Source organism: Sciurus carolinensis, chromosome 2 (genome assembly GCF_902686445.1).
Source record: "Sciurus carolinensis chromosome 2, mSciCar1.2, whole genome shotgun sequence".
NCBI lineage: Eukaryota > Metazoa > Chordata > Mammalia > Rodentia > Sciuridae > Sciurus > Sciurus carolinensis.
Genome location: NC_062214.1, coordinates 19,122,878 through 19,150,165, shown reverse-complemented (window position 1 = coordinate 19,150,165; position 27,288 = coordinate 19,122,878).

Genomic DNA, 27,288 nt, shown 5'->3' with positions numbered 1-27,288 from the left:
CTGAGGGTTGTTTATTACACAGCAGGACCTGCAAGCTGACGATGAGAGGCAGAGCCAAATCCTTGTCTGAACCTACCCCCGATTTCCCAAGGAGCAGGTTCTTTGTCTCCTTAATTCAGAGACATTCACCACAATGACCACTTGCAAATGTGACCTAAATATAAAAAGCAAATATTTCAAGAGATCATATAGGAGAATATATACAAGATCTGTCAGTAGGAAAAGTTTTCATAAATAAAACAAAATGTTGATAAGGTGAGTTAAATGAAATCAGAACTTTTGTGTAGAAAAGGACACATAAGGACAAATGAGGAGGAGGCTCAGAGATGGCAAAAGGATTTCTCATGTACAGAATGGCAGAGGATTTTATATAATGAAATCAGAATTCATTATGAGTTCCTACCAATTAGTAAGAAGAAGACAGACAAAGGAAGAGGGAAAAGGGGGAAGCTATTGTCAGAAGTTCATGGAAGCAGTAACAAGAATGGGAAGATAACATGTACCATATCTCTAGTAATCACATGCATAGGGACCAGTGGCAAACATCAGAATTGCAAAATCTGAAAAGCCTTATATACCAAGTATTGATGAGAATGTTCTCTGGGTCAGTGCAAGAGTAGCCATGACCCAAACCTTGATCTTGAGGGATTTACCATCCAGTTGAAAAAGCAAACTTGTGAAGAGATGATTGCAAATCTTATGATCATGGTAGCAATGGAGCATCTTCAGGGTAAGTAGGATCTGAAGAGTAATCTTGACTCATTAACTCATGAAAGCCAAAGAAGGCTTCACAGAAGAATAGACATGAATGAATAGGGAAAAAGTAATTCCAGAAAGTGGGAGACCTGGGCAAAATCACTGGGAATGGAAAGAGATGGATCAGATTAGGGACAATGGTATGGAATTGAAAAATGCATAATAATGGGATTGACACAAAATAATTAATCCTATAGCATGGAGAAAGGAGTCAGTAATATGAAGGAGTGGCAGCAGAACTCTTCCATAACATGGGACCAAAAGACAAGAGATAAACATCACCTGAGAGCAGATCATGACTGGGGAGGAAATCCAACAATCATGTAACAGATAGTGTTGGAAAAGAGATCAGAACGTGTACAATAGAAATGAGGAGCAAGTGGAGATGGAGATCAGGAGCACATTCCTGCAGCAGGTTCAAGGGAAAGGACCGCAGAGAGAGCCTTGGCCATAGGGATTTATTGTAAGACATGGCAGGTGAGGGCGTTAACGACATAGGAAACCATCTTGAGGTGCTTATTAAGGATGCCTTAGCCTCCGCTGCTCCTGTCTCAGGCCTCAGGGAGGAAGCCCAAAGATCTTTCTTTTTTTATTATTATTTTTTTTAGTTGTAGATGGACAGCATGCCTTTATTTTATTTGTTTATTTTTATGTGGTGCTGAGGATGGAACCCAGTGTTTCACACATGCAAGGCAAGTACTCTGCCACTGAACTACAGCCCCAGCCCCTCAAGGATCTTAGTACTGGGGACAAAGTTGGTGCTCTATTGACAGGCCCTCACTCCACTAGCACCTCCCAGGACATGAAGCTGACCCCGATTAAAAATAAATTTAAAAAGATAAAATGGAAGAAAACTTCAGGTGAAGAAATATTAGAAAAGTTCTAATTTGCAAATACCAGAGAGCAATAATAGAAACACCCCCAAAATACTAAAATTCAAAAACCGACCAACCAACAAAACAAAGGAAAACAACTAAAACTTAGACATATGCTACTATTTCAAAAAAGATTCGAGAATCTTCTTCTAATTAGTAAATTTATTTTTACTTTTTAAATTATAAAGTGAATGTATATTTAATTATGAAAATTAGGGAAATGTACAATAAAAACATTATGCAGTACTGGTAATATTATCAGCAAGAGGTACCACTAATATTATTTGCTATGTCCTTTCAGTATTTTTCTGTTATCTTCCCATACAAAACAGAGATTACATTGTGTGCATGTATACACGCATATACATGTTCAAATAGGTGGATAGGCATGCATATGTGCATATACAAGTGTGTAATGCACATGTAAATATGTACTTGTAGAAATAGTTCATTCTTTACTGAATTTTTAGATGTGTATAGAAAGACAGACCAAAGGAACAACATAGAAAAACAAGCATTTGAAGACTTAACATCTTTATTTTTGCAAGCTTTATTATGCTATTTTTTATTATAATATTTCTCAAAATACACTGAGTTTGCAGATTTGGTTTCTTATTCAACTTAATCGTTATCTGGAGAGGTTTTGTGTATTTCATATTCTCCTGAGAGTGTTTACATTCTGCTTTTCATATTTAGGTCACATTTCCAAGAGGCTGTTTTCTTGGTACACATTCTAGAAATGAATCCCTGGCTTTCCTCTGCCGTGGTCAGAGAACGGTCTTTAAGAGACTTTTCCCCTTTGGAATGTTTTGAGGTTTTCAGCAAGGCCTAATCATGTAATCATATTTTTTGTACATGTTTAAGGGCACTGGCAAAAAAAGCACTTTTTCTGGCTTTGTTTTTGAAGTATACCATTTACACTAAACAAGGGGTATGGTCAGACTCTTTTAATATGTGCAAATCTGGTCGTTAACAAAAAACAAACCTCATTGTGATCTTGTGTTTCTTTAATTGCTGGAGAAGCTGGTCATCTTTACCATTGTCGTTTAACTATTCTTGCTTTCTCTTCCATGACTTTCTGATTATGGCCTTTGCCTGTTTTCTATTGGTTTGTATTTTTCTTGATTCATAGGGCTTCATTGTATTATGAATTCATTTATTTTTCCTATTATGTGATTGTAAACGTTTGCACCTTCTCTTTTACTTGTGTGCATGATATCTTCTGTTGCAAAAGAGCCTTTTAATTTAGTAAATTTGTACATCTTTTCTTTCATATTTTATAATTTTTATCTTTTGTTTAAGAAAAAAATCTTTCCCTCTGTTGGGTTATAATGATACTTTGATTTGTTTTTCCCTTGAAGGTTTGAAAGTTTTCCTTCTTACAGTTGGGTTTTTCATCCATATAGAATTTGTGCTGGTGTATGGTGTAATGGAGGAATTCTCTTTACTCATTTGTTTTTTAATTTTAATGGTGAGAAGAATGGATGAACTTTAGATTACATAGTGGGAAATGAGAGGGAGGAGAGGGGGAATGAAAAATGGTGGAATGAGACAGGCTTCATTACCCTATGTACATGTATGATTACACAAATGGTATGAATCTACATCGTGCACAACCATAGAAATGAAAAGATGTATCCATTTGTGTACAATGAATCAAAATGCAGTCTATAAAAATAAAAAAAATTAAAACATTTTAAAAAATTAAAAAAGTTTGATGGTGAATTGCTACAACATCATTAAATAAATCATTTCTTGTCTCATTTTTTAATGCCCCTACATATTGGTAAGACTGTCCTGGAATAGCTTTTTTGCTCAGCTCTGGAGGTGAATTTCTCTTTACTACCCTGATGCCACACTGTTTTAGTGACTGTGACTTTGCTGTAGTGTCAGGTAGATAGTAGGGCAAGTCAACCATCCTCAGTCTTCAAAAATTTTGACAGTTTATTCTTCTCTAGAAATTTTAGCACTAGCTTATCAATTGCTATGGAAAACCCTCTTATAAGTTGTATTAGAAACATTTATTTCTTTATTTACACCGTTGGGGTCTTTTATATGGTGACATGATATATATATCTCTGTCTTTAAAATTCTTTTTTGTGCTCTTAAATGCAGTTTCATAAAGTTCTTGCTTTTTGGATTTCCTTTGTGGCACTCATTCTTAAATGTCTTACATTTTGTATTGCTCTTAAGAATGCATTTTAAGTTTTATCAGAGTTTCCAATTGTTTATAGGAATGATGTTGATTTTTAGCATAATCTCTTACACCGAGCAATACTCCTAAACATGTTTAGTAGTTCTAATAATTTTATATATTATATGACATTTTCAATGTTGCAATTGTGACTAATAGTAATGTCTATTTCTTTCTAATCCTAATCTTTCTTCATACTTGCCTGCACAGACTAGAACCTTCTATATAATGCTGAGTAGGTACAAGGATAACAGTATTCCTTCTCCTTGTCCTGAATTTAAAGAAAGTGCAGGAAGACTCTCTCCATTCCATATTATGTGCACTGGACCTTGAAGCTCAATGTATTAGATATGCTATATCAGGAAGCTCTCCCTCCAACTTCCAGTATGCTAAGACCATTCATTGTCTTTTTAAAATCAAGAAAGGTTATTAAATTTCATCAAATGCTTTTTTGGCATCTTTTGAGATGCTCATATGATTTTTCTCCTTTAATATGTTAATGAGTGAATTTCATTAATAGATTTTTCTAATGTTTAATCACACTGGCACTCTTGGCACAAGTCCAACCTGACGTTTTATATACGTGCGCACATACACGCGTTGTTGCATTCAGTTTTCTATTTTTCATTAAAAGGCTACAGTATGATCCCCTGTTGACATTTTTAGATCTAGAAGTTAATCTGGAAGACATTACGCTAACTGAAATAAAGCAGGTACAGAAAGATAAATACTGCACAATCTCACATATATGTGGAGCCTTACAGAGTGAGCTTTTAGAAGCAGAGAGGAGAACGGTGGTGTTCAGCACTAGGCCTGGGGAGTGGGGAATGGAGAGATTTCGTTCAAAGGGCACCGAATTTCAATCATGCACAATGGATCATATTTGGAGATCTAATGCACAACAAGGTGAGTACAAATGTATTGTCCACTCGAAAATTCCTGAGAGTAAATCTTGAATGTTCTCACACCAGGAAATGACAAGTATGTGAGGTGTGGATACATTAATTATCCTGATTTTCAGCATTTCATAATGTATGTATAAAAACATCACAGGGTACACTGTAAATGTACACAACTCTTTAAATTTTTTTAATTCAACTTTATAACATTTTGAAAAATAGAAAAAAATTCTAGAATTTAGTCTGGAAGTCAGTATTTTCCAAATGCCTTTTTTTTTTCATCCTCAGCTTTTAAATTGCAATTTTCTTTCTTTATTTTTTTTTATCTCTTTTATCCCCCGAGATAATAAGCTATTACTTGTTAATTTTCTTATGTGTCCTTCCCGTAGTTGTGGTCCTTGTTTTTCATTTGGTTTGTGGTTTTTGATTGTGAACTCATTTTCAGTCATGATTGGTCATTCTGCCAGCAGCTGCTGGGTTTGTACTGTGGAAGCCTCTTTCTGAATCTTCATGCTGATGCCTGGAGATTTCCTGGTGCCCTTTCTGGATCTTAACAGTTCTTAGAGGATATTGACTTTGTATGAATTGCTAATCCCACCTCTGCCTTTGCCGGCCTAGGGTTGCATACTACCATCCTCCTGTGGACAATGACATCTGTATCTGATGCTGAAAGTTTCTGAGACCATTGTAGTGCCAGCTCATATGTTTCCTTCTTTGATCTTAGAATCCTAGGATTTATTTTCCTTTCTTTCAAGGACTTACATGCATTAAAAATTGCATGATTTATCCAGGATTTCCATCGACATGTGATGGGAGGGGGTACCTTTTAAGAACTTAGTCTGTCATTTTTCCCAAAGTTCAGAATCTCTTAGTTTCATTTTTTAACTTTTATAATTATGTGGTTTATCTCTGCATTTTTTCTGATCTCAAATTATCTTTGTATCTGACTGCAGGAATTTCAAAAATATAATGTTCTTTTAATTCTTCTTATAAGCAAGAACAACACTTTTTTTGTCTTGTCTTTTATTTAACTCGGTTCTTCTGAATGCCCATCATTTTTAAAATTGAAGTGTCCTTACTTAGATTCAGGGTCTTTTATTCTTTATGAAACACTTCAGAGCAGTGCTTCTCAACCTTGGCAAGCATCTACTGAGTCAAGAAGGAGGTAGAGGAAGAAACAGGAGTGAATTTGGCAGTGGTACAGTGGAGGACTTTATCAGCAATGCATCAGCATTTTTACATGCAATGTCTTCTCCATGTTCGACAGGGTATTCAGAAATTGCTAGATCAATGTCCTGCTTTCTGGACTCAGGTCCTTTGTACCTGCTGCAGGATGGATGGGTCCTGGAGAGGTCGGGGCCACCAAGTGGCGTGGTGGAAACATCATGCTGCCGACCCCTAGTGGTAGGATGCGCTCCAAATGGGGTGCACCCTCTTGCCCTTTGACTTGCTCTGTTTGCCCATCTTAACCCTAAGGGTGTTGAGCTTTCTCTATTTTCTATTTGAGTTTTCTCCATTCTCCTTCTAGACTGTTATCATTTGATAGAGGAAACTGGGATCTGCCATCTTTCTTTGCCTCACTTCCCAAGTAGAATATTTCTAGGGTGGGAACAGACTTGGGTTCCTGTGGGTTCACTTGGTCTTTGGTGCATTTGAGTGAGAATTCGAGAAGGCAGAGGTTTTATCAGATGCCTTTATGCATGTTAAAATGTTACTAGGCATGTTTTACTTCTTTTATAGCACGAGGGTGAGAATGAGCTATCAGAATTGTCCATGTGAAGTTGAGTGATTTTGCAGTGATTCTAACAGCAATTATAAAGATTGTTCTTATTTCCCCGTGTTTTTGGGCTTTCAGGTATTAGTAAATCTAAAGAATTCATTCCTTCACAGTTCTGCAAAACATAACTTGAGGGGTATAGCAATTTAAAGTCTTTACAAATACCTTCAGTTAGTACATTTGTACTTATTTTCTAGGTAAAATAGTAAATGATATTCTAGGATCAAATCAAAATTTTCACATTGTTTCATTTCTGTTGAAATGAAGAATATTAGACTTTCAAGAGACTGACGACAATTACATCCAGAGAGGGATATTGCAGCTATTTTGATTTCTGAAAGTTTTCTGTATTTTTAGTTCTTCTTTTCTCATGGCATCAACATTTCTGGGCCTTTCCCTGCTAGTTGTAGAAAAGCCATTTGGCCTTTCAGTTCAAATCACAAACCCCAAACTCTCACTTCCTTGAGGCTGCAACTTGAGCACCTGCAAATGAGGCCAACTTTAAGCCAGAGTGAAAATGTTTTTTTTCTTTCATCCCTTTTGACAGCATCCCAAGTAACACCAGCGCAAGAGGGGAAACGTCAAATCGAGGTGAACGCCCGGCTCAGGTCTGATCTCCAAGCCTTACTCCCTGGTCCAAAGAGGGAAACTTGGAAAGGAGGGATGATAACTCAGCCATTTCTAAAAAAGGAAAATGATAACAACCTCAGGAGAACTAGCCATGGAAAACAGCCCCGCGGGTGTAGGGCAAAGCGGTCAGTCTGCTTCTGCTTAAGGGGGTGCTGCGGGCCTGGCTCTGTGCTCTGTACCGCGTGTGCCTCGTGTGGAGATGAGCCTGGGTCCAGGCCTCAGTGTTGACTTAGCAAGAGAACAGCTTCCCAGAGAAATGGCGAAAGGACTGGGCTCCACCCAGAGGATCCCACAGAGCTGTGTGGGCTGAGGTTCACTCAGTGTGGCGGGCAGCTTTGTGCCCTGTCCAGGGACTCTGGCTCACTTGCTTGACCACAGCAGGGCTCCTTGAGACCACCCAGGGCTCCCCAGCTCACTCTGCCTGGTCGTTCCATGCAGCTTCTGTACTTTCTGATCAGGATGTTTGTGAGGGCTGGAGATGGGGACAGCCATGCCCATTTTGGACAGGAAGAAAAGTAGGCTCTGTCCAGTAAGGCCTAAGGCCCGAAGCTTGTGAATCCCCTGGCTGGATTCAAATCCAGGCCTGACTGGTGCTAAATAGCATGACCTTGAGCAGACCCCTGATTCCCTCAGGTCTTCACATTTCTCTCTGACATGGGTTAGTGTTGCAGCCAAATGACTTTCGTCCATTTGTCCATTCATTCATTCATTCATTCATTCAACTAATATCGACTGTGCACTGTCTGTGCTGGAAAATCTCCCAGGTGCTACACAGACACTGGCAAACATGGTTCATGGAACTTATTTGGTGAGGGAAGACAGACAACACAATTAAAGTTGTGTGCAGTATTCAGATGGTAGCAAGTGCCAAGTGGGAGGTAGGTAGGGTGGGGGCAGGTAAAGAATGCCAAGCAGAAGCATACAAATCTTAGTTGGGGGATTTTGTGGATCAAGCAGCATTTGAGTAAGGAGGTGGGGGAGTGAGACACGTGGATAACGAAGGGAAAAGCATTCCAGGCAGGGGGAATGTGTGGAAATCTCTGGAGCATGAGTGTCTGGCACATGCAAAGAAAAGCAAGGAGCTGCTGTGGTTTCAGCGGATCAAGAGGGACAGTGTCTCAATCCCAGGCCCTGCTAATAAAATACCATAAGTTGGCAGCAGATTCAGTGTAGGGCCAGGACGCTTTCTGGTTCATAGATGTGCCTTCTTGCTGTGCCCTCATATGGCAGGAGGGCCGGGCTAGCTCTCTGGGGCCTGTTTTATATAAGAGCTCTGCCCTTATGACCTAATCACTTAGCTCCCCATGGTCCAACCTCCGAACACCATTGCCATGGAGGTGAAGAGTTCAACTTGTGAAATTTTTACAAATATTGAGAGGAGCAGAGGGAACGTAGAAGCAAATGGCATCTTGGTAGGAAGCATGGGAGGTTTTGGGATCATAGGGATCTGCAGGGCTTTATGAGAGATGAACTTCCTCAAAGCACATTTTGATGGGCAAAGGGACACACACAGGTATGTGCCATCATGCAAACAAACGTGACACCTGTCCTAGGATTTTGGTTCTGGTGGAGTTTGTGACGCCTGTGGCTGAGCATGGGTGGTTAGGTTGAGTGGGACCATGATGGGGGTCATGTCTTAGGATCAGGGGAGAGGACTTGGAGTTGCAGCTTGAAGCCAAACCAATACCAAGGAAAGACCGAATTCTCTTGAAACGCACAAGAAGGTCACCTGGGGAGCATCGGGGCGTGAAATGGTGAGCTGGTATTCCAGCAGTGTCACCAGGAGGAGGGGAGAGTGACTGCATGGTCCAGGGACTGCAGATCCTTTTATAGGTACTGGAAGACATTGTTACAATGTACCAGTGATTGTGCTGCTGTTATGGTTGACTTGTTAAAATTCACTACTCGAAGATTTTATTGCATGCTAAAATTTGGATTATTTAAAAAATAATGCAAAAACAACAGAGAGGGTTGGGAACCTTGATTTATAACCTAAAGAACTGTAACTGGTGATCATACGTTGAGTGGGTCACTTTTGGCTAACTCTGCCGTTTAGACACAAACATTGAGTAGTTGGATTTGACTCTTGCATTAAACAGATCATTTCCCTTTAACATTAGTTGGACACCTGCTTTAAAAAATACTCTGTCCTTCATTATCTCAATTGATCTTCAAAAAAAAAAAAAAGGCATGGAGTAGGTAGTATGGGATTATCACCTTCATATCCATGATTTATCCAGGTCACACTACTATTTAGTGACAGGACACATGGGTATAAGTCCAAAGGATCAATACACCTACTCTTTGCTTCTGTTCTAGACTGACTTATAAATAGAGGAGGGCAAACCAGTTATTTGTTGTCATGTAGAAAAGTAACATTTCAAACAGAAAACACTTTCCATTTTAGCCCATTATTTTGGGTGATGTGTGAAAAGAGCTCTGTGCCTATGCAGGAGACCCCAGGCAGCGCCAAAAATGTATTCTCTTCACACACATGAGATTCCAACTGATTATGCAATCATGTGTCACGCTGGCAATTCTGGGTCCCTTTGTGATTCTGGACTCTACAGGCCTAATCAAGTAGGATGGGTGGGCTGGGAATTGTCGTCAACATCCATCCATTCTCTACGTAAGGGCCATTGTTATTTCTGTTTGTAGCTTATTCTCCCAGCTAGACTGACCTCTCAGAAGGCCATGTCCATCTTTGTTTTATTTTAAGTATTTTTCCATGGCCCATTCTCTCATACAGTACTGTCAGTAGAACTTTGTAGGATGGTGGGAACACTCTGTATCTGCACTGTCAAATATGGTAGCCACCAGCCACATGTGGCTACGGTGTGTTGGAAATGTAATGGATGTAACTCATTTTGAAACTTTATTAAATTTTAATTTATTTAAATTTAAATAGCTACTTGTGGCTGGTGGTGACCATGTGAACAGTGTGGCTTTAGAATGCTGTGCTGCTTATATCTCATTCTTAAAGCTCCTGGTGGCAATTTCTTTGGAATTGCTCAGTGAAAGCAAGCCTCCTGATCTAGGGTCACACCACTTGCTGGGGCGACCCACATCTAAGGACAGATCAGTGTGCAATATAATGATCTGGCCCTCTCGGTCCAATTTTGGAAAACTCTGTAAGGCTATCTTGGCTTCTGAATTCCTTATGGGACAGGCCAGTTGTAAGTGTATTCCAGTTCAATTTCTCCCCTGCCTTCCAGCCTTTCTTCTCATAGTCCTTGCAGATGTTGACCCAAGAGCACTCCTCAATAAACATCTATACAAGACTGTCTGTCTCCAAGTTGGCTTCTTAGGAGCTTGATCTAGGACAAATCCCCAGTTCTGCACGTCTTAGACACAAAGTGTTAATAAGAAGTAATTGCATTGTGATTTTTTCACAGCTTGCATTTTATGACTATCTGGACCCATGTGACACCTCAAGAATAAGCAAAGCCATTTGAACAAAGGATAGAATTTTGCAAGATGGTCTCAGTCTATGGGGACAGGGGCAGGAAATACTTTATAAATGACCCTGCAGTCTGAATTGTGGTACCATCACTTTATCCCACCCCTGTGAGGTCATTCTTAATTCAGTAAACCTTGACTGTGCATCTTTTGTGTTCTAGATTCAGAGCCCAGGTGCTTGGAGATGACAAATACAATATGTTCTTGTCCTCAGTGGCTCATTGCATGCTTCAGAGTGAGATGTTCAGGCATTAAATAATCCAAAGATCCACACGTAAGGTACTATGGGACAGTAAGAAAATGCAGAGAAAGGAGAAACTTACTAATGGTTTTATGCAGGGGTGAGGAAACCATGGTGCTCAGGCCAGTGTTGTGTGGTACATAAGCTAAATTTTATATTATGGAAAAGCACTCCAAAACTGAATGATTATTTCCTGACACATGAAATTTATATGAAATTAAAACCTCAGTGTCCATACATAAAATCTCATTGGAACACAGCTGTATCTACTGCTTTCCGTGTCCTCCATGGTGGCTGTCACTCTGTCAGAGCAGAGAGGAGTCATTGCGACAGAGACGGATGTGGTCCACAAGGTCTAAAGCATCTACTCTCCTGACCTTCATGGGGAAAAACTTGCCCACCCGTGCTGAGTGCAACCAAGAAGACCTTCCTGTAAAGAGCCGGCTTTGAAGTGGGGCCCAAAACATGAACAGGAGCTTGCCAGGCGGAAAATGTCAGAGTTATCTGACAGAAGAAGTAGCTTGTGCAAAGGTATGGATGGACATGGGACACCGGGAGAGGACAGTGTGCACAAGTAGTAAGAATTTCAGCATGTTTGTGACAGCGAGGGGGTGGCTGGAATGTTAGTGATATCAGTGGGAACCAAGTATGAAGGACTTGGTTTTCATACTAAATAATCTGTTCTGTAGAGAATGAGGAGTCACGGAAGGGTTTCAATGACCAGGGGTGGTCACCTGGTCAGCTTTGAGTCTTAGGGAGATCCTTCTGTAGCCCTTGTGGAAGAAGTCCTGGAGGAGCGGAGCCCAGCAGGGGACACGCCAAGACATGAGGTGGCTGTGGTGGGGATTCCAGCTCCCCTGTGAACTCACGGGAGGATGAGGAGCCGGTAGGAAGTTCCTTTTGACAGACTGGTGGGGGTGAAGCCAGGACGCAGGGCAGGAAGAGGCTGAGAAGGGAAAGAGTGAATCAGAGGCGGAGGCTCTGTGTGTGGACAGGAAGCCAGACAGGCTGCAGCTAACGCAGATGGAGGACACAGGTCGAGGATGGCTCAGGGTCTTTCGGGTGACACCACGGCTTGGTACGGGATGTGTGCGGGCTGAGGGGAAGTGGCTACCCCAGACGAGTGACTGTGGATGCCGCAGACAATGGGGCGGGGGCAGCGAGGAGCTGGGAGGCAGGGCGGGAACAGGATGATAATAATGATAAGAGTAATGATGATAATAGCAATAATAACAGTGGGGGTCAGAGGGCGCTTCCTCCAAGCTGGCAAGCCAGGGAGGGGCTGGTGTCCGTCTGGCGTCCACAGTGCGCTGTCGGTGGTGGAGAGCCAGCGCCGTTGGGTAGAAACCGAGGTCAGCAGCTGCCAGAGGGGAAAGGAAGGTGGAGGCTGAGGTTGGGCTCTTTTCCAAACACAGGAACCAAGGTAAATACAGGAAATGGAATCTTTAGTGCTATTGGAGCTCAAACAAAAGAACACGACAAGGACTCCAGGGAGGTCCCAGTGGCCCCCTCAGCTCCTCGGGAGGCACGGAGAGGCCTCCCAGCCCTGGGTCTCTCCGCTAAGCCTTGCCTGCGAGACAACTGAGATTTGAATGCGGCCTTTGTCCTGAGAGCTCAGGCCCTCCCACCCCTATGGCACTCTGACCAAATTTATGCGTCGGTTTGGGGAGATGGACCTGGGGAAGATGGTCGCCATTTTCATAATGAGGATGTGGATGTGCAGAGCCATTCTATCAGAATCTCCACAAAAATACGTTTCAGCCAACCAAAAGCTTTTCTGTATTTTTTTTTGGGTCACTTAGGTAAGAATGTTTGATGAGAACAGAAGCCCAGTGTAAAAGGAAGCCTAAACAGGGGCTTGCGTGGGGATCTGAGCCTCCTTGCCTTCTGCACACTAAGAAGCGATGATTTCTTCAATGATAACAGATGACATCAGCTAGCTAAGCCTTCCAGGCAATAACTGTCCTTGGTTTAAAAAAAAAAAAAGCAAATAGTCACACCATTGTAAGAATGGAAAAACTGATACAAAGAGGAAAAGGTGGCTTGCTCAAGTCACAAAGTAAGTGGGAAAGCCAGATCCATGCTGAGCGTTGGAGCTTAGTGACCTTGCACTTGAATGTCACTGGAGGAGCTTAAGGTGTTGGAAGAGCATCTTCCAGGGATCTCTCTGGGGACTGGAATGCTTTTTCTCTGCCCTTCTCCTGGTTCATCTCTCTGCCCCAGGGTGGTCTTCCCAGACCACGCAAGCTTTGGCTCGGTGTTCTGTTTGGTTCTTCCTAGGCACTGAGTATAGTGATCTGCTCATTAGCTTCCCCTTGAGGTCGCCTGTTTTTGGCAGTTGGATGTAAGTTTTTGTGTATTCAGGGCTGACTCTGTATTGCTCATCCCTAGACCCTGGCCCCATATGAAGTACATGGCGCATGGTATGAATGATGGATATTTTGTTGAATGAATGACCATCTCATCTCTGCAGAAATGGAGACTAACCAGAAGGCTAGATAGAAAGTCTTTGGTTCACTAGTTTGAAGGGAAGTGGGGTAGAAATGACAACTGGACTTGTGAAAGTGGAGAAGAAGATGTCCCAGCTTTCTACATGCTTTCTGTAATCATTGAGGATGGCACTGATAACTGGGGATGGCACACGATAAACTAATAACTCTTGCGGCTGTGAGGAACAGAGTGGGATGGAGGGGCAATGCTTGCTGTGGTTTAATAGCAATCATGGGCGCGAGATTTATAGGTTTGGTCTTATCTGCTTCTCATAATGATGCTCCAAGGTAAGGTTTTCTACCAGCACTTCCATTTCACAGGTGATGAAGTAATTGTTGAACGTTGTTCAGACAGATGGTGAAGTGGGGATTCTTATCAGAAGCATCAAGTTCCATAACTTTTCCTTGGTGATCTTGAGTAGATATTATGAGGCTGACTGCATGTCCCTGCTCATGTCCCTGCTCCATCAACTACTAGGTGTGTGACTTTTTGAAAACTGTTTAACCTTTTCTGCATTGAAAAATTTAGGATAATGTTAATGCCTTCTTTATAAGGGTGTATGAAGTCTAAATAGGTCAATGCCATTCAGGTAAAGAACCCAGAATAGTGTCCAGAACTGCTGTATATTATTTTATCATCATCATCATCATCATCATCATCATTTCATTGTTCTCAGTACCTCCTTGCTATGCCTTCGTATGTGTGATGGTTAATTTCATGTGTCAAATAGACTTGGGCTAAAGGGTACTCAGCAAGTTGGTAACATTATTTCTGGGTGTGCCTATGAGAGTGTTTCTGGAAGAGATCAGCATGTAAAGCAATAGACTTGAGTAGAGAAGGTCATCCCCACAAATGCAGGTGGGCACCACCCAATCTGTTGAGCCCAGAGTGGGTATAAAAGCGGAAGAAGGGCAAAAATGCTCTCTGCTAGATGTGGACATCCTCCTTTCTTGACCTCAGACCATGGCGTTCCTGGTTCTTGGGTCTTTGTTCTTGGGCTAGGTTGTATATCATTGACACCCCTTGTTCTTAAACCTTCAAGTTTGAGCTGGAACTATCTCACTGGCTTCCCTGGGCCTTCAGTTTTCGATGGCAGCTGCTCAGTCTGCATAATCCTGTGAGCTAATCTTTCACAATAAATCCCTGTTAGTCAGCTTTTTGTTGCTGGGACAAAATACCTGGGCAAATCAACCTAGAGAAGGAAAGATATATTTTGGCTCACGGTCTCAGAGTTTCAGTCCACGGTCCACTGGCTCCATTGTTTCTGGGCCTGTGATGAGGCAGTACAACATGGCCGAGGGCGTGGCAGAACAAAGCTGCTCATCTCATGGTGGCTGGGGAGCAGAGTGGGAGGAAGGGGTTGAGGACAAGATATACACTTCCAGGGCATGTCCCCAAAGTCCTACTTCCTCCAACGAGGCCCTGACTCTGACATTTCCACCATCTTCAGTAATGCCATAAAAATATTAATTCATCAATGGATTAATCCATTGATGGGGTCAGAGTCCTTATAGTCCAATTACTTACCAAGAATCTCACCTCTGAACATTATTGCACTGGGGACCAAGTCCTTAACATGTGAGACTTTGGGGGACATTCCAGATCCAAACCATGACAAATCTTTCAATATCTATATCTATATCTTGCTGATTCAAGATATACATATATCTTCCTGATTCTGTTTCTCTGGACAACCCTGACTAAAACACTGAGGTTTTACAGAGACTGAATGACTAGGAAGAGGAACCATCAGGAAAGTATGAGTGCAGTTTCAAATTAGGGGAGGCCTGAGAGTGGCAAGAAATAGATGATATCTGGTTCTTATGACAATTATCTCTTTCCTATGCTACTTTTTCAAAAGGCTAAGAGGTTCCATTTCAGGTTTCCTGAGTTTCTACGCAGTAATCGTGACCTTTCTTTCCTCTCATCTTTCGCTTTTGGTGGAGAGGGAAAGTAATGAGAGGAAGACTTTATTAGGAAATGAACATATCAAAGTGACACTATTTGGCTACTTGAGATAGTGCGTCAGCAAGATGTTTTGGGATTCCGCTAGGAAGGAAAGTGAAAGGCCAGACTGTGGGGAGGTTGGGGCACTTTCCTTTGATTTTGCCCCAAAGAAGAGTGTCATTGCATTTGTTTCTGCCAGCTCTTTCTAGTCTAATCCTCTATCTTGACATGCACTGAGGCTGGGGCCCAGCACATTCAATATGGACAGAGTTGGGTCTCCACTAGGCTGCAAGTGTCATGATGGAAAGAGTCACAACTCCATGTCTGGCCAAAGAGTGATTTGCAAGTATAATTTTCTTCTGGCTTTCTTAGCTTAGTCTTTGGACTTTGCACTTCTCTGAGCTCAGGACATCATCTTAAACCCATCTTTTCTGGAGAACTCAAGTGGGCAAGCGATGAGAACCCTGGTCTCCCTAAAAGGTGGCCTGGGTTCTCCCAGAGTCTTAAAGAGCCCTGAATCTGAGTTCTACTGTAATGTATCAATTCAGGAAAGAATATGTGTGGTTTGTTTCAGAAGAAATGCATCATATATGGAAGTAGACATCTTCTGGGATTTTGGAGGATTTGCTCCGACCTGTCTAGAATGTCAGGCAATGGAAAATATGTCTGCTTATAGGTGGCAGTGCCCTCAAGTGGCAGTGCCCAGGTAAGTTATGCAAAAAAAGAGAATGGGATGACATTCTGAATTTGACAACAAATCAATCAATCGAAATTCTGAACCTACACTCTGATCTCTATAAACATTTCCTCCTCCCTTGGTTTTGATTCCCTCTTCCTACTGGGGACAAGAGAAATGAAAATCCTCAGGAAAGTGGAAGAAATACAGGCACCCTATTCTATTATAAATGGTTAATTTTGTGAACTTTAAAAAGTTGGTTAAAAGTCATACAGGAAAGAGAGGATTTATGCTTAATAACTGACCTGCTAAAAAAAGCCCCACTTTTGAAAAGAATTTGTGCTCAGTTAAGAGGAATAAAATTTCGATCTCCAGCATCACAAACAACAAATAAAAACAACCACCAAGAAAACACAAAACAAAGACTAAAAAAAGAGGAATAACAAGATTCTCAGTACTCATTCTGAGTTTGCTGTCTTTATCTGAAAGGTAATTATTTCCTGTTGCCTCTTGGTTTTGGTAGGCCAAAAGTATATGGATGGTTTAATCTGATTTGGAATCTTTAGAAATGGATTACACAAAGGAAGGAAATGCACATTTATTGAGTCGTTACTATTTGCCCAGTACTTTCTTGTCTAATAAATACTGATGGCTGCTGTTTATTGAGTGAAGAAGTAGGATCTGCCCTGCAACTATGAACTACAGAGTCAGGTCTACTACAACCCTTGAATTTGCATTCCTAAGATCAGCACTCCATGCAAATTCTGCAGTCAAACTCATAGGATTTATAGCCATATAGGCGAAAAGGGCCACAACACACAAAACCTTCATTGGCAACCAACAAAAGGAACTTAATAAAAATAGTAGTATATTTTTCCAAGTTAATAGACATATGCAAACGCCACCACAAATATGGAATTTTGCCTTTAAAATGACCCAGTGATTGATGAGTAAAGGGAGCATAGGATTGCAGCTTAGAAGTCATTATGGAGAGTCATCTGAAATTGGATGGAACCATGTACCACCAGGTGTGGCTCAGGACACAAGCCATGCACTAAGGGGGCAGGTAGATGTTTGAAGCACGTGTGTGTCCAGCACACTGGGGTGCCATTTTCTGTGTTCATCTAGTGTTTTATGTAGATGAAATCAAATAAAAGCAGATACAGAATTCATATTATGCTCAAATTTTTCCCTAATACATAAATCCCTTTGGAACAAGTTCCACTTTCAAAATAAATGTAAGAGCAGCCCTGATTGTACTTGCATTATCTATGCAGAGCCCATGACCGCTCAATAGGCCAGCACCACTTTTATTCCCATTATGGATAAATTTGGAGTCATGGTTTTATACTTTAGTTCCCCAGGATTGCAGACAGTCAGGGGCCAAGTGTGTATCTAATATAATCTGTTAATTTTAGATACAGTTCATGGCTTGGTGCTATCACTGGTCCAGACAAGGATGAAATTATTTAATTAATCCTGTTTTGTCTCCACTTCCCAATCTATAGGCAATCATTCAGGGGTATTCATTATGGAACCTTCATAACAACCCTAAGTATTTTTCAATGCTAGGAAGAGCTTTGTGCTCTACGGGAGTACATTTGATTCTATAGATGTGCCCAGAGGACAGAAGCCAACACTTTCTGAAGCAGACCTTCTTCTGGACTCAGGGGTAAAACTCTTGGAGACCTCAAACCGGCTACCAGATTAACTGGGCTAGTGGCCCCCCCATTTTAGTGTATGGTAGAATCACCTGGAATGCTTGTTAAGTGCAGATTCCTGCACTTCTTCCACAGAGCCACTTAGTCAGTAGATCTTTGTTAGGGCCTGGGTTTTTTATTTTTTGCATTTCTAACAAGGTTCTAGGTGATGTTGCTGCTGTTCATTGGACATCACTTTTTTTTTTTTTCCAAAGAAGGTTTACATTTTTATTGATTTTTAAATATTTTTATTTTTTCCACCTTTTGGTGCATTATAGTCGTGCATTGCAGTGGTAGGATTTGTTGTTATATATTCATGCATGCACACAACATAACTACATAATTTGGCCACTATCATTCCCCAGTATTTCCCTTTTCCCTCTCCCCCTGCCTCCCCCTGGTCCCTATCCTCTACTCTATGAATCTCCCTTCAATTTTCATAAGACTTCCCTCCCCCAACACCTTTCTTTTCCTATTTCCCTCTCTAGCTTCCACACATGAGAGAAACGGTACAACCCTTCGCCTTCTGAGTTTGGCTTATTTTGCAAACATAATGATCTCAAGCTTCATCCATTTTCCTGCAAGTGACATAATTTCATTTTTATTTATAGTGGGATAAATCTCTCTCTATATATACCAGGTTTTCTTTCTCCATTCATCGTTGATGGACAACTAGGCTGGTTGCAGTTTGGTTATTGTGAATTGTGGGCACCATAGTTTGGACAGCACTGATTTAGGCAGATTATACAGAAAGTCACGTGGATTAAGTGTGCATGCACAGTAGTCAAAGATAGCCCCCAACAGGGCAGCTCAGAGTCTTTAAAGGGAATTCTTATGCAGACTCCTTTTTCTCAAGGAACATTAAAAGAGATTGGATCCAAAAGCCAGAGCAAGGTTCTCAAAAACTTTTAGGTGCCTTTCCAATTTTCCTGACTCCTGTGGTGGAGTTTGTACTTTCCATTCAAGTCCTAAGTTCTTCACCTTCGCCCGTTAGACTGCCCTTTTTTTCTTCCTCTTTTCTTCTTGAGTCCTTTGACTCTGATTTTCCAAATCCTAGGATCTAGGATATTAAAGGGAAAATTCTCCCAGAGGGAGAGACAGAGGGTGGAGCAGACAAGGCAGATAACTCTCCCAAGTTGATAAATCTTGTCTCTCTCAAACTTATTAATATTTTACACCTAAAATCAAAAGGGAAACCTCACTGATCCAAAGTGACCTGCAACCACTCAAGAGAATGTTTCTTTTTTAAATAATTTAACTTTTTTATGGTAGAAAAGCAAGGGGAAAGGGTTCCTGACTAGGTCCATTAACCTATAATTTTCTTTACAATGTTACTGAAATTAGAAGTGTGGCTACTTTTTAAAGTACCCAAGGCAAAGGTTTTATTTGAGTCTCTTTATACAGACTGATTTTTAGATTTAACCAGAAAGAGGTATATTAAATCCTTCCATTATAATTGTGCTCTAATCAAGTTTTCTTTGTACATTTAGAGTTACTTGCCTTATGTAACAGGATACTATGTTGTTTGGAGCATAAATGTTTAGGGCTGCTAAGAAAGATGGATTTGTACTTATCCATTCTCATCTATCATTTATATGAGACATCAGTCTATAAATATTATTTTTAAGTTTGTAAAAACCTTTTCCCAAAGTGCATCTTAAGCAAAATCCTAATATATAAAACATAAGCTGCTTGGACCTAAAGGAGAGGGGCCTGATTCAGCCTTTCTCAACCAGGTTATCCAAAGGAAATAAAACCTGCAGATCACGGTTTGAGCAGATATTTTCCAGGGTCTCTTTAGAATGGGCCATAGTGGTTGCCTTAGGGCTCTACTCTCTCCTGGAACTTAGGTCAAGAAGGCTGCTTGTGCATTCAGTGGATTGACAGAACACGGACATTTCTAGCAAATTAACTTTATTTTGATTCCTCCACCTCCACATGGTGGTTACTCCCAAATGTATGAGGCTAATTGACATTATGACCTCCACTTTGCTACTGATTAGAGGACTTCTCCATCTATTGATTTTTAGTGATGACCCCAGCTTTAGGTAAAAGTGGTTGGGGAGAAAGTCATCAGGCCAAAGAAATTCATGAGGTGATGCGTGGAGTAATTCTGAAGGTACTTGTTCATGTTTCACCTCTCTTCTCGTGCCTGCTCTATCCCTGTCTGATGGGACAGAATAGATGTGTCTTGGTGGGCCCTACTTGTCTAACACTGACCAGTCCCTCCCTGCAAAAAAGAGAGAAAGGAGACACTTAAATGAACAAATGTATCTACATTAGCTCATCATTTAGAAAAAAGGATGAACACAGAGTAGGTACTAACAGGAAAGTAGCTTGTAATATTAATGTTTGTTTGTATTTAAGAAACATTCTGCCAAGCATCATTTAAGGTGTTTTGATGACTCTATCTCATTCCTTATTTAAACCCCTTGTATTGGCATTATGCTCATGTTATTTGAAGAAACAGAGGCACGATGATCTGAAGCAACCTGCCTGTGTGCCCCTTGCTAGCTGAGCATCCTGTGTGAAATTTTTGAGATATGATAAATGCTAACACCAGTTTGTGATTTTCCTGAAAAGGATTGCATAGAAGGATTGCATAGAAGTTTTGCTTCAAAACTGTTCCCTTAATGGGAGTGAGGGAAAAGTACTTCAGTGGGAAGCTGGGCCTGGGTGAGTCGGAGACCTGGAGGCTGTCCTGCTATTATAAGCTGCCATGTCTGTGCAGCTGGAATTTAGCCCTTGGAGGACGGTGACTCCTCTGGCCTGTTCTGCAGCATCCTAAGCACTTGGGAGTGTTTCTTTGTTAATTAATAAGCAAATAAGTGAATGCAAGAGTGAGCACAGGGACTGGTCCATGACAGAGGGACTATCGCAGACTAATTGGAGACACAGATGTGTAAACAAATAATTTGGGGATGCTGTGATACATGATGACATAGATACACCCAAACTCTCAGGAACACAAGAGAAGTATGTGTGAATCCTGCCTGAGAGGACCAGGGAAAGAGTCACAGGTATCATCACATAGGACAGGACCCTCAGTCCATCTCTGAGGTGGTGCCCAGGGATGGATGGGACAGCTGGATGCTCCAACCGGTGGAGCAAGACTAACTTGGAGGTGCTTCATATTGTGAAATGCTCTGGCTCCTGATCTTAGGAGCAGGGTGAGTCTCATTTAAAAAACAAGATACATGTGACATAGGCATGATGCTTTCCTATGTTACTGGCTGAATAATAGGGCTGAACGGGACATTCATTTTAGGTCCTTGGGGTCAGTGGTCTAATGGGTTGCTGTCCTTTTTTGTCTGTTTGTTTTTGCTAATCCATTAAGGCAGAATTGTCAAGGATCTTTCAAGGAAAGAGGGAATACGGTAGGAGAAAGAGAATGGATGAAGTCACGTGTCTGCTTTGTTCCACAGCATGAATATTGTGCTGTATTGCATGTGTGATATAGATGATGTATAGATGCACACACGTGTATGTGTGCACACATGCACTAAAGTTGACTAACGCACACAAGGTCTCTGAGACACAGGTCGCATCTCCCTGCCCAAGGACTTTCTCTGGCTGCATACAATCTGAGATTTTAAAAATTCATCCTATAGGAGCTTTATAACCAGAAATGCACAAGAGTTCTTAGACTACTGCTTTGGGGGAAATTCAAACAAAGACAATCCACCCTTAACGGGACGTCCCCATACATATCTTCCAAATCTGGCAAAAATTCATCCAGGAATTTTTATCTTAATGATGCAATTCAGAGAGTTGCTTTCATTTCTTTCTCTAGCTATAACCTTCACATTTATGTAAATGTTATTAGATTTATCTGTATCTCTATTAAGTGTTCTTGAACAAAAAAATTAAAAAATGATTTTTACGCTCAGTATCTATTTTCAACATTCAGAAGCCCTTTTCAGTCCAATAGATGTTTAGTCCTTTTATGCAAAATTTCACCTTTTTTTCTTTTAAAATTTTATTTGGCATAAGACTCTGCCTGTCCCGTAGAGTAAATACATGCATAGTCCCCCTGGTGAAAAGAAATTCTTTTATTTGAGTTGTTTTTCTGGAAATTTATTGTCAGGACATTACTTTGGAGTATGTGTAATTCCTCTGGTGGGTTAAATGTGGGTGGTGAGCCATTCAGAAAAATACTACTTGTGGCCTATGCTGGGCTATGATATTCTCTTACATATTTAGTCTGGCTTTGAGTAGATAGTTGATGCTAAACAAATGCTAATTAATAATAACCTAATAAAAATGGATTTAGGGCAAACAAATGCAAAGCATAATGACATCTTAGATTTTTCAAATAACATTCATCACGTCTATTTTAGTCTTCTCAAATTCAAGTCAATTTTTCAAATCATTTCAGGAGCAAAGAGGTCGTTAGATTTGGGTTTGTTGTTGATGTTTTCTTCCAGAATGTTCCATTCCATAAATGCCTGTAGCTCCTGGGCTGAGGTGAGGTAGCTGGGACACTCACTAGGATCTAGTGTACCATCCAAGAAATTGTTTCATTCCAAGAAAAGATGAAGATTTTTGTTTAATTAATAGCATCCTTGAAACCACAAATTCTCCCAGTGGTAACCTGGATCTGGGTTAAGATTAGGGTCAATATGAAGTTGGTTGTCTCATATGTAGCACCCCATCCCCTTCCAGCCCTTCTTTTTGGTTCTTGACCCTCCCTCTCTTCCAGCCACTGTGCCTCCAGGAGGAATATACAGAGTGTGGCTTATACATAGTGGAATATTATTCCAACCTTAAAAAAGAAGAGAATCCTATTACATGTGACAACATGGATAGACCTGGAGGACACTATGCTAAATGAAATATGTTAGGAACAGAAGGACAAGTACTGCACGATGCCACTTAAGTGAAGTCACAGAGTAGTCCAACACATAGAGACACAAGAGAATGGTGGTTGCCGAAGGCTCAGAGAAGGGGAAATGGGCAGTGGCTATTCAGCAGGTATAAAGCTTCTGCTCTGCAAGAGGAGTAAGTTCTAGGAATCTGTGTCACACGCTGCCTTGAGTGAATGATGCCTAGTGCACTTAAATATTCATTCAGAAGGTAGATCTTATGCTAAGTGTTCTTACCACAATAAAAAGTAATAGAAAAGGGAACATATTCCAAATCTCACCCAGTTCTTCTCTGGGCTTCCTTTTACTTCTCTTGAAATAGGGATAATGTCAACTTAGTGTCATTGTGAGAACTAAATGCAAACATTTTTATCGGGGGTCTGGCACGCCTCTGGAGTAAATGATTATCAATTTTATGTCCCCCACAGGAGTGGGCAGGGCATAGTGGTGGGTACTGTTTCTGTGAGTCCAAATTCTGTCTTTGCTACTTGCTGGTGGTAGGGTTTGGAGAAGTTATTTAGTCTTTCTCTCCCTACCTCAGTTTTGCCATCTGCTAAATGGGATCAACAACATTGTCTAATACACAGAGTTGCTGTGATAACTAAAGAGGCAGTGCCCGTAAAGTGCTTGATTGATATCAGCCATATTATTATTACTGGTTTCCTAGGGAAACACATAGCCCCTTTTCATTATCGCTTAATTCAGTTTTATGATTCTACTATTCTTCCTTCCCAGGTGGGAAAAAATGGGTCCACATTGCTAAACATACTGAGGAAAACGCTGATCTCCGAAAATAGCTATTGAGCAGTAATTTTCAAAATACATAGTAAACCAAGCTGTACATGAAAGGCTGTTAAAGTAGGTCATTGCCACAGGGCTGCTTAGAGAGGGTGCCGCTGGGGTGATTTATGTCTGGGGGGATTATTAATTAAACAAAAGAGGGGCTGTGTTTTTGAAAAATGCCTCTGCCACAGAAGAACCGTGCATGAAGGGACACAAAGGAATAGATGTGATTAAAGAGTGTGTCTCTATCTATCTATTCAAAAGATTATGCATTAAACAGGTTTTGTTTCTTCATAATGCCTGGGAAGTTTTTGCAGATCTCTGTGTGGAGTTTGGACCACTCTGTAAACTCACTGGAAAGGAAACGATTTGTGCACGTGAAACAGAGGCATTGATAAGGGAGAGGCTCTTGATTCTCGAGAAGGGCGTAGGAATGGCGTCGGTTTGTGGGTGAATACCTGAGTTCCAGATGTGTGACCACTGGATATTTTTCCACATAGGATTTCTTTTGGGATAGCCTGACAGGAACAGGGACTTAGGGCTATATACCTTAGGGGAAAGCCTCTCGTAAGAATTCCTAGCATAAATAATCATTCTCGGAGCCTCTCCCCTTATCCCTCCTTTCTTCTTCACGACAGCAAAATCATTCTCAGGTTTTCTTTTTCTTTGGAGTTCCCAACCCTCACACAATATCCTTCTTAATGTTGTCCTCTAAAGGTGTTGGGAAATACCTTTACTGATTTTTTCCTGGTGATCAAAATAAGACACTTTGTAAAATGGTGACATTTTTTGAAAAAATTTTATAATAAATATTTGCAAAAACTTTGTAAAAATGTAAAAAATACAGATACGTAAAAAGTAATCGTATCTAACAAAAATAAGCATTATTCTGAATTGAGCTGCTATAAACATTGATGTGGCTGCATTATTGTAGTATGCTGATTTTAAGTCCTTTGGGTATAAACCGAGGAGTGGGATAACTGGGTCAAATGGTGGGTCCAATTCAAGTTCTCTGAGGAATCTCCATATTGCTTTCCAGAGTGGCTGCGCCAATTTGCAACTCTACCAGCAATAGCTAGATTGTGGAACCAATCTAGGTGCCCTTCAACACTTGAATGGATAAAGAAACTGTGGTATATGTACACAATGGAATATTATTCAGTCATAAATAAGAATAAAATTATAGCATTTGCATGTAAATGGATGGAATTGGAGAATATCATGCTAAGTGAACTAAGCCAATCCCAAAAAACCGAAGGTTGAATGTTTTCCCTGATAAGTGAATAATGATACATAATAGGAGTGGCGGGGTGGGGGTAAGAGAAGAATGGAGGAACTTTGGATTATGTAGAGGGGAATGAGGGGGGAGGAAGCGGGGTATGAAAGATGGTGGAAAGAGACAGACATCATTACCCTATGTACATGTAAGATTACAGGAATGGTATGAGTCTACATTGTGTACAACCATAGAAATGAAAAATTGTACCCCATTTGTGTACAATGAATCAAAATGCAGTTTGTAAAATTTAAAAAAATAAATAAAAGAAAAAAATAAACACTATTCATATTTCAGACCATAGCCTTCCAGATTTTTCCTGTGCAGGCATATGCACACACACACACACACACACACACACACACACATGCATACACATATGAAGTGGTTTGTAACCCGCTTATATCATTTCATGGTGCAGTATAATACATCGCCACATCTGTTTGTTTTTAAATATAGCTTTATTGCAGTTGTCTGAAAAGCTGCATAATATTTTATATGCAATAATTTATTTATCAGTTCTATAAATACCCCTCCAAGAATTTTTCCAGTTTTGCTATTATAAACAACTCTAGGAAAGTCTGTCTACCTACATCTTTATATAATCGCATGATTATTTCCTTGAAATGAAGTCCTAGAAAGTTTATGGCTGGAGTTAGGTCCTGAGTTAGTTTTGATTCATGTTAGTAAATTGCCTTCCCAAAAGATTGTTCCAGGGAAAAGTCCCACAATGGTTTGAATGCACATCTCCCCACAACCTCAACAGCAGAGAATAAGATTGATCATTTTACTCTTTGACAGTTTGATGGGCACAAAAGATGTGCCCATGTTTAAATTTGCATTTCTCGTCTGTTTGTGAGGTAATGGTTGTGTATTGCCTGTTCATGTTCTTCCTCATGTTATGTTTATTAGAATACTCATTTAAAAATCGATTTGTATGATATTAATTGCTTAAGAATATCAGCTACTTTTATGCCATACATAATAAACATTCCCTAAAGGTTTATTTAATATTTTATCTTTGGTTATAGTGCCTTTTTTATATGACATTTTAATTTAAGATGTTATTATCTTTCATTTAGTTAGATGAAAAAGTATTTATTTTGCAAAAATATATATATGCATTTATTTATGTTTTAAATTATTGATTATTTTTTCATTTTATTTTAAAAAATTTGCTAAATTTTAAATTTTAACCAAGAGGGGCCAACCCCACTGCACGTGATAAAATTAAATATACGTAGACCTAATATTTTACCTCTAGGGCAAATATAAAGTTATTGCTCACAGAGAAAGTGTGAGGGAGAATTCACTTGATTTCACCAGATGGGAAGGTATTGCGTGGTTGGGTGACAGTGACAATCATCCATGTAACTTCAGAGAAAGTGCTCTCAACCCCAGGCTGTGCTAGTCAAGTGTAGAAACTGGTGATAAGGAAGAGTCCATGTCCATTCTGGTGACTGGAGACAGCTTCATCTCCAGAAAACTGTGTCCGGATGTGGTGAAGAGTCCCCAAAACCTCATCATGTGAGATTTGATTGCAAGAGGCAGAAGGGTTTTTCCAGAAGATGACTCTTTGGGAGAATGATTATCACATGGAAGTTTTTGAAAAACCCTTATGTGGAGCACAGATTAGATAGATCCTAAATTTCCTCCATGGATACAATCAATGGGTGTAAGATTCAAAGAAGCTTCTGTTCAATATGGGGTAGACCTCTGTAGCAGCGAGAAGTACCACTGGGCAGGGTGGGGTGGTGTCAGTTCTCTGGCATCGAATATATTTAAGAAAAGGCTGAAATTGTCTTTAAGACGTTATTATCTTTCATTTAGTTAGATGAAAAAGTATTTTTTTTGCAAAAATATATACATGCATTTATTTATGTTTGAAATTATTGATTATTTTTTCATTTTTACAGACTGCATTTTGATTCATTGTACACAAATGGGGTCCATCTTTCGTTTCTATGGTTGTGCATGAAGAAAAAGTATTTTAATGGGACTCCTTTCTTCCAGTTTGCCCCTCTTCAAAGCTACCCTTCGTACGGCTATTGGAGCAATCCATTTAAAAAGCAAAACTGTCCCTCCCACTTGTCTTCCTGAAATAATCAGCGGTCTTCCATCGGCTTTGGTCCCAACATCTTTGTCACGTGTCCATGGCAGCTCGCCCTGCCGTCTTCCCTTACTTCCTCAGTTCACTTTCAAATTCCTGCAACAATATGCCTTCTGTGGCTCGCCCTGTCCATCAAGCTGTTTCACTGATGTCCCTTCCTACTGGGATGCACCACCCTGCAACTTTATCTGGGTAACTTCTATTTTTTTTTTTTATTGTAAACAAATGGGACACATGTTGTTTCTCTGGTTGTACATGGAGTAACGGCATACCATTTGTGTAATCATACATTTACATAGGTAATGGTGTTTGATTCATTCTGTTATTTTTTTCCTTCCCCCCACTCCTCCCACCCCTCTATACAGTCCCTCCTTCCTCTTTGGCTCAGGCTCTACCTCCTCCAGGAAGTTCTCATTAACCAGGAAGTTCTCATTAACCAGGAACCCTCGACTGAATGACAGATTAATATCAGCCTCTCCGGGGTGGGAAGATTTCGAGAACATTCTATATACCTATTGTTTTATCGTATCTAATAAAAACAAGGGGAAGAGACAACAGTTATAGAAATGTATTCAATATCTATTTATTGAGGACCTATGAAATGCTGTAT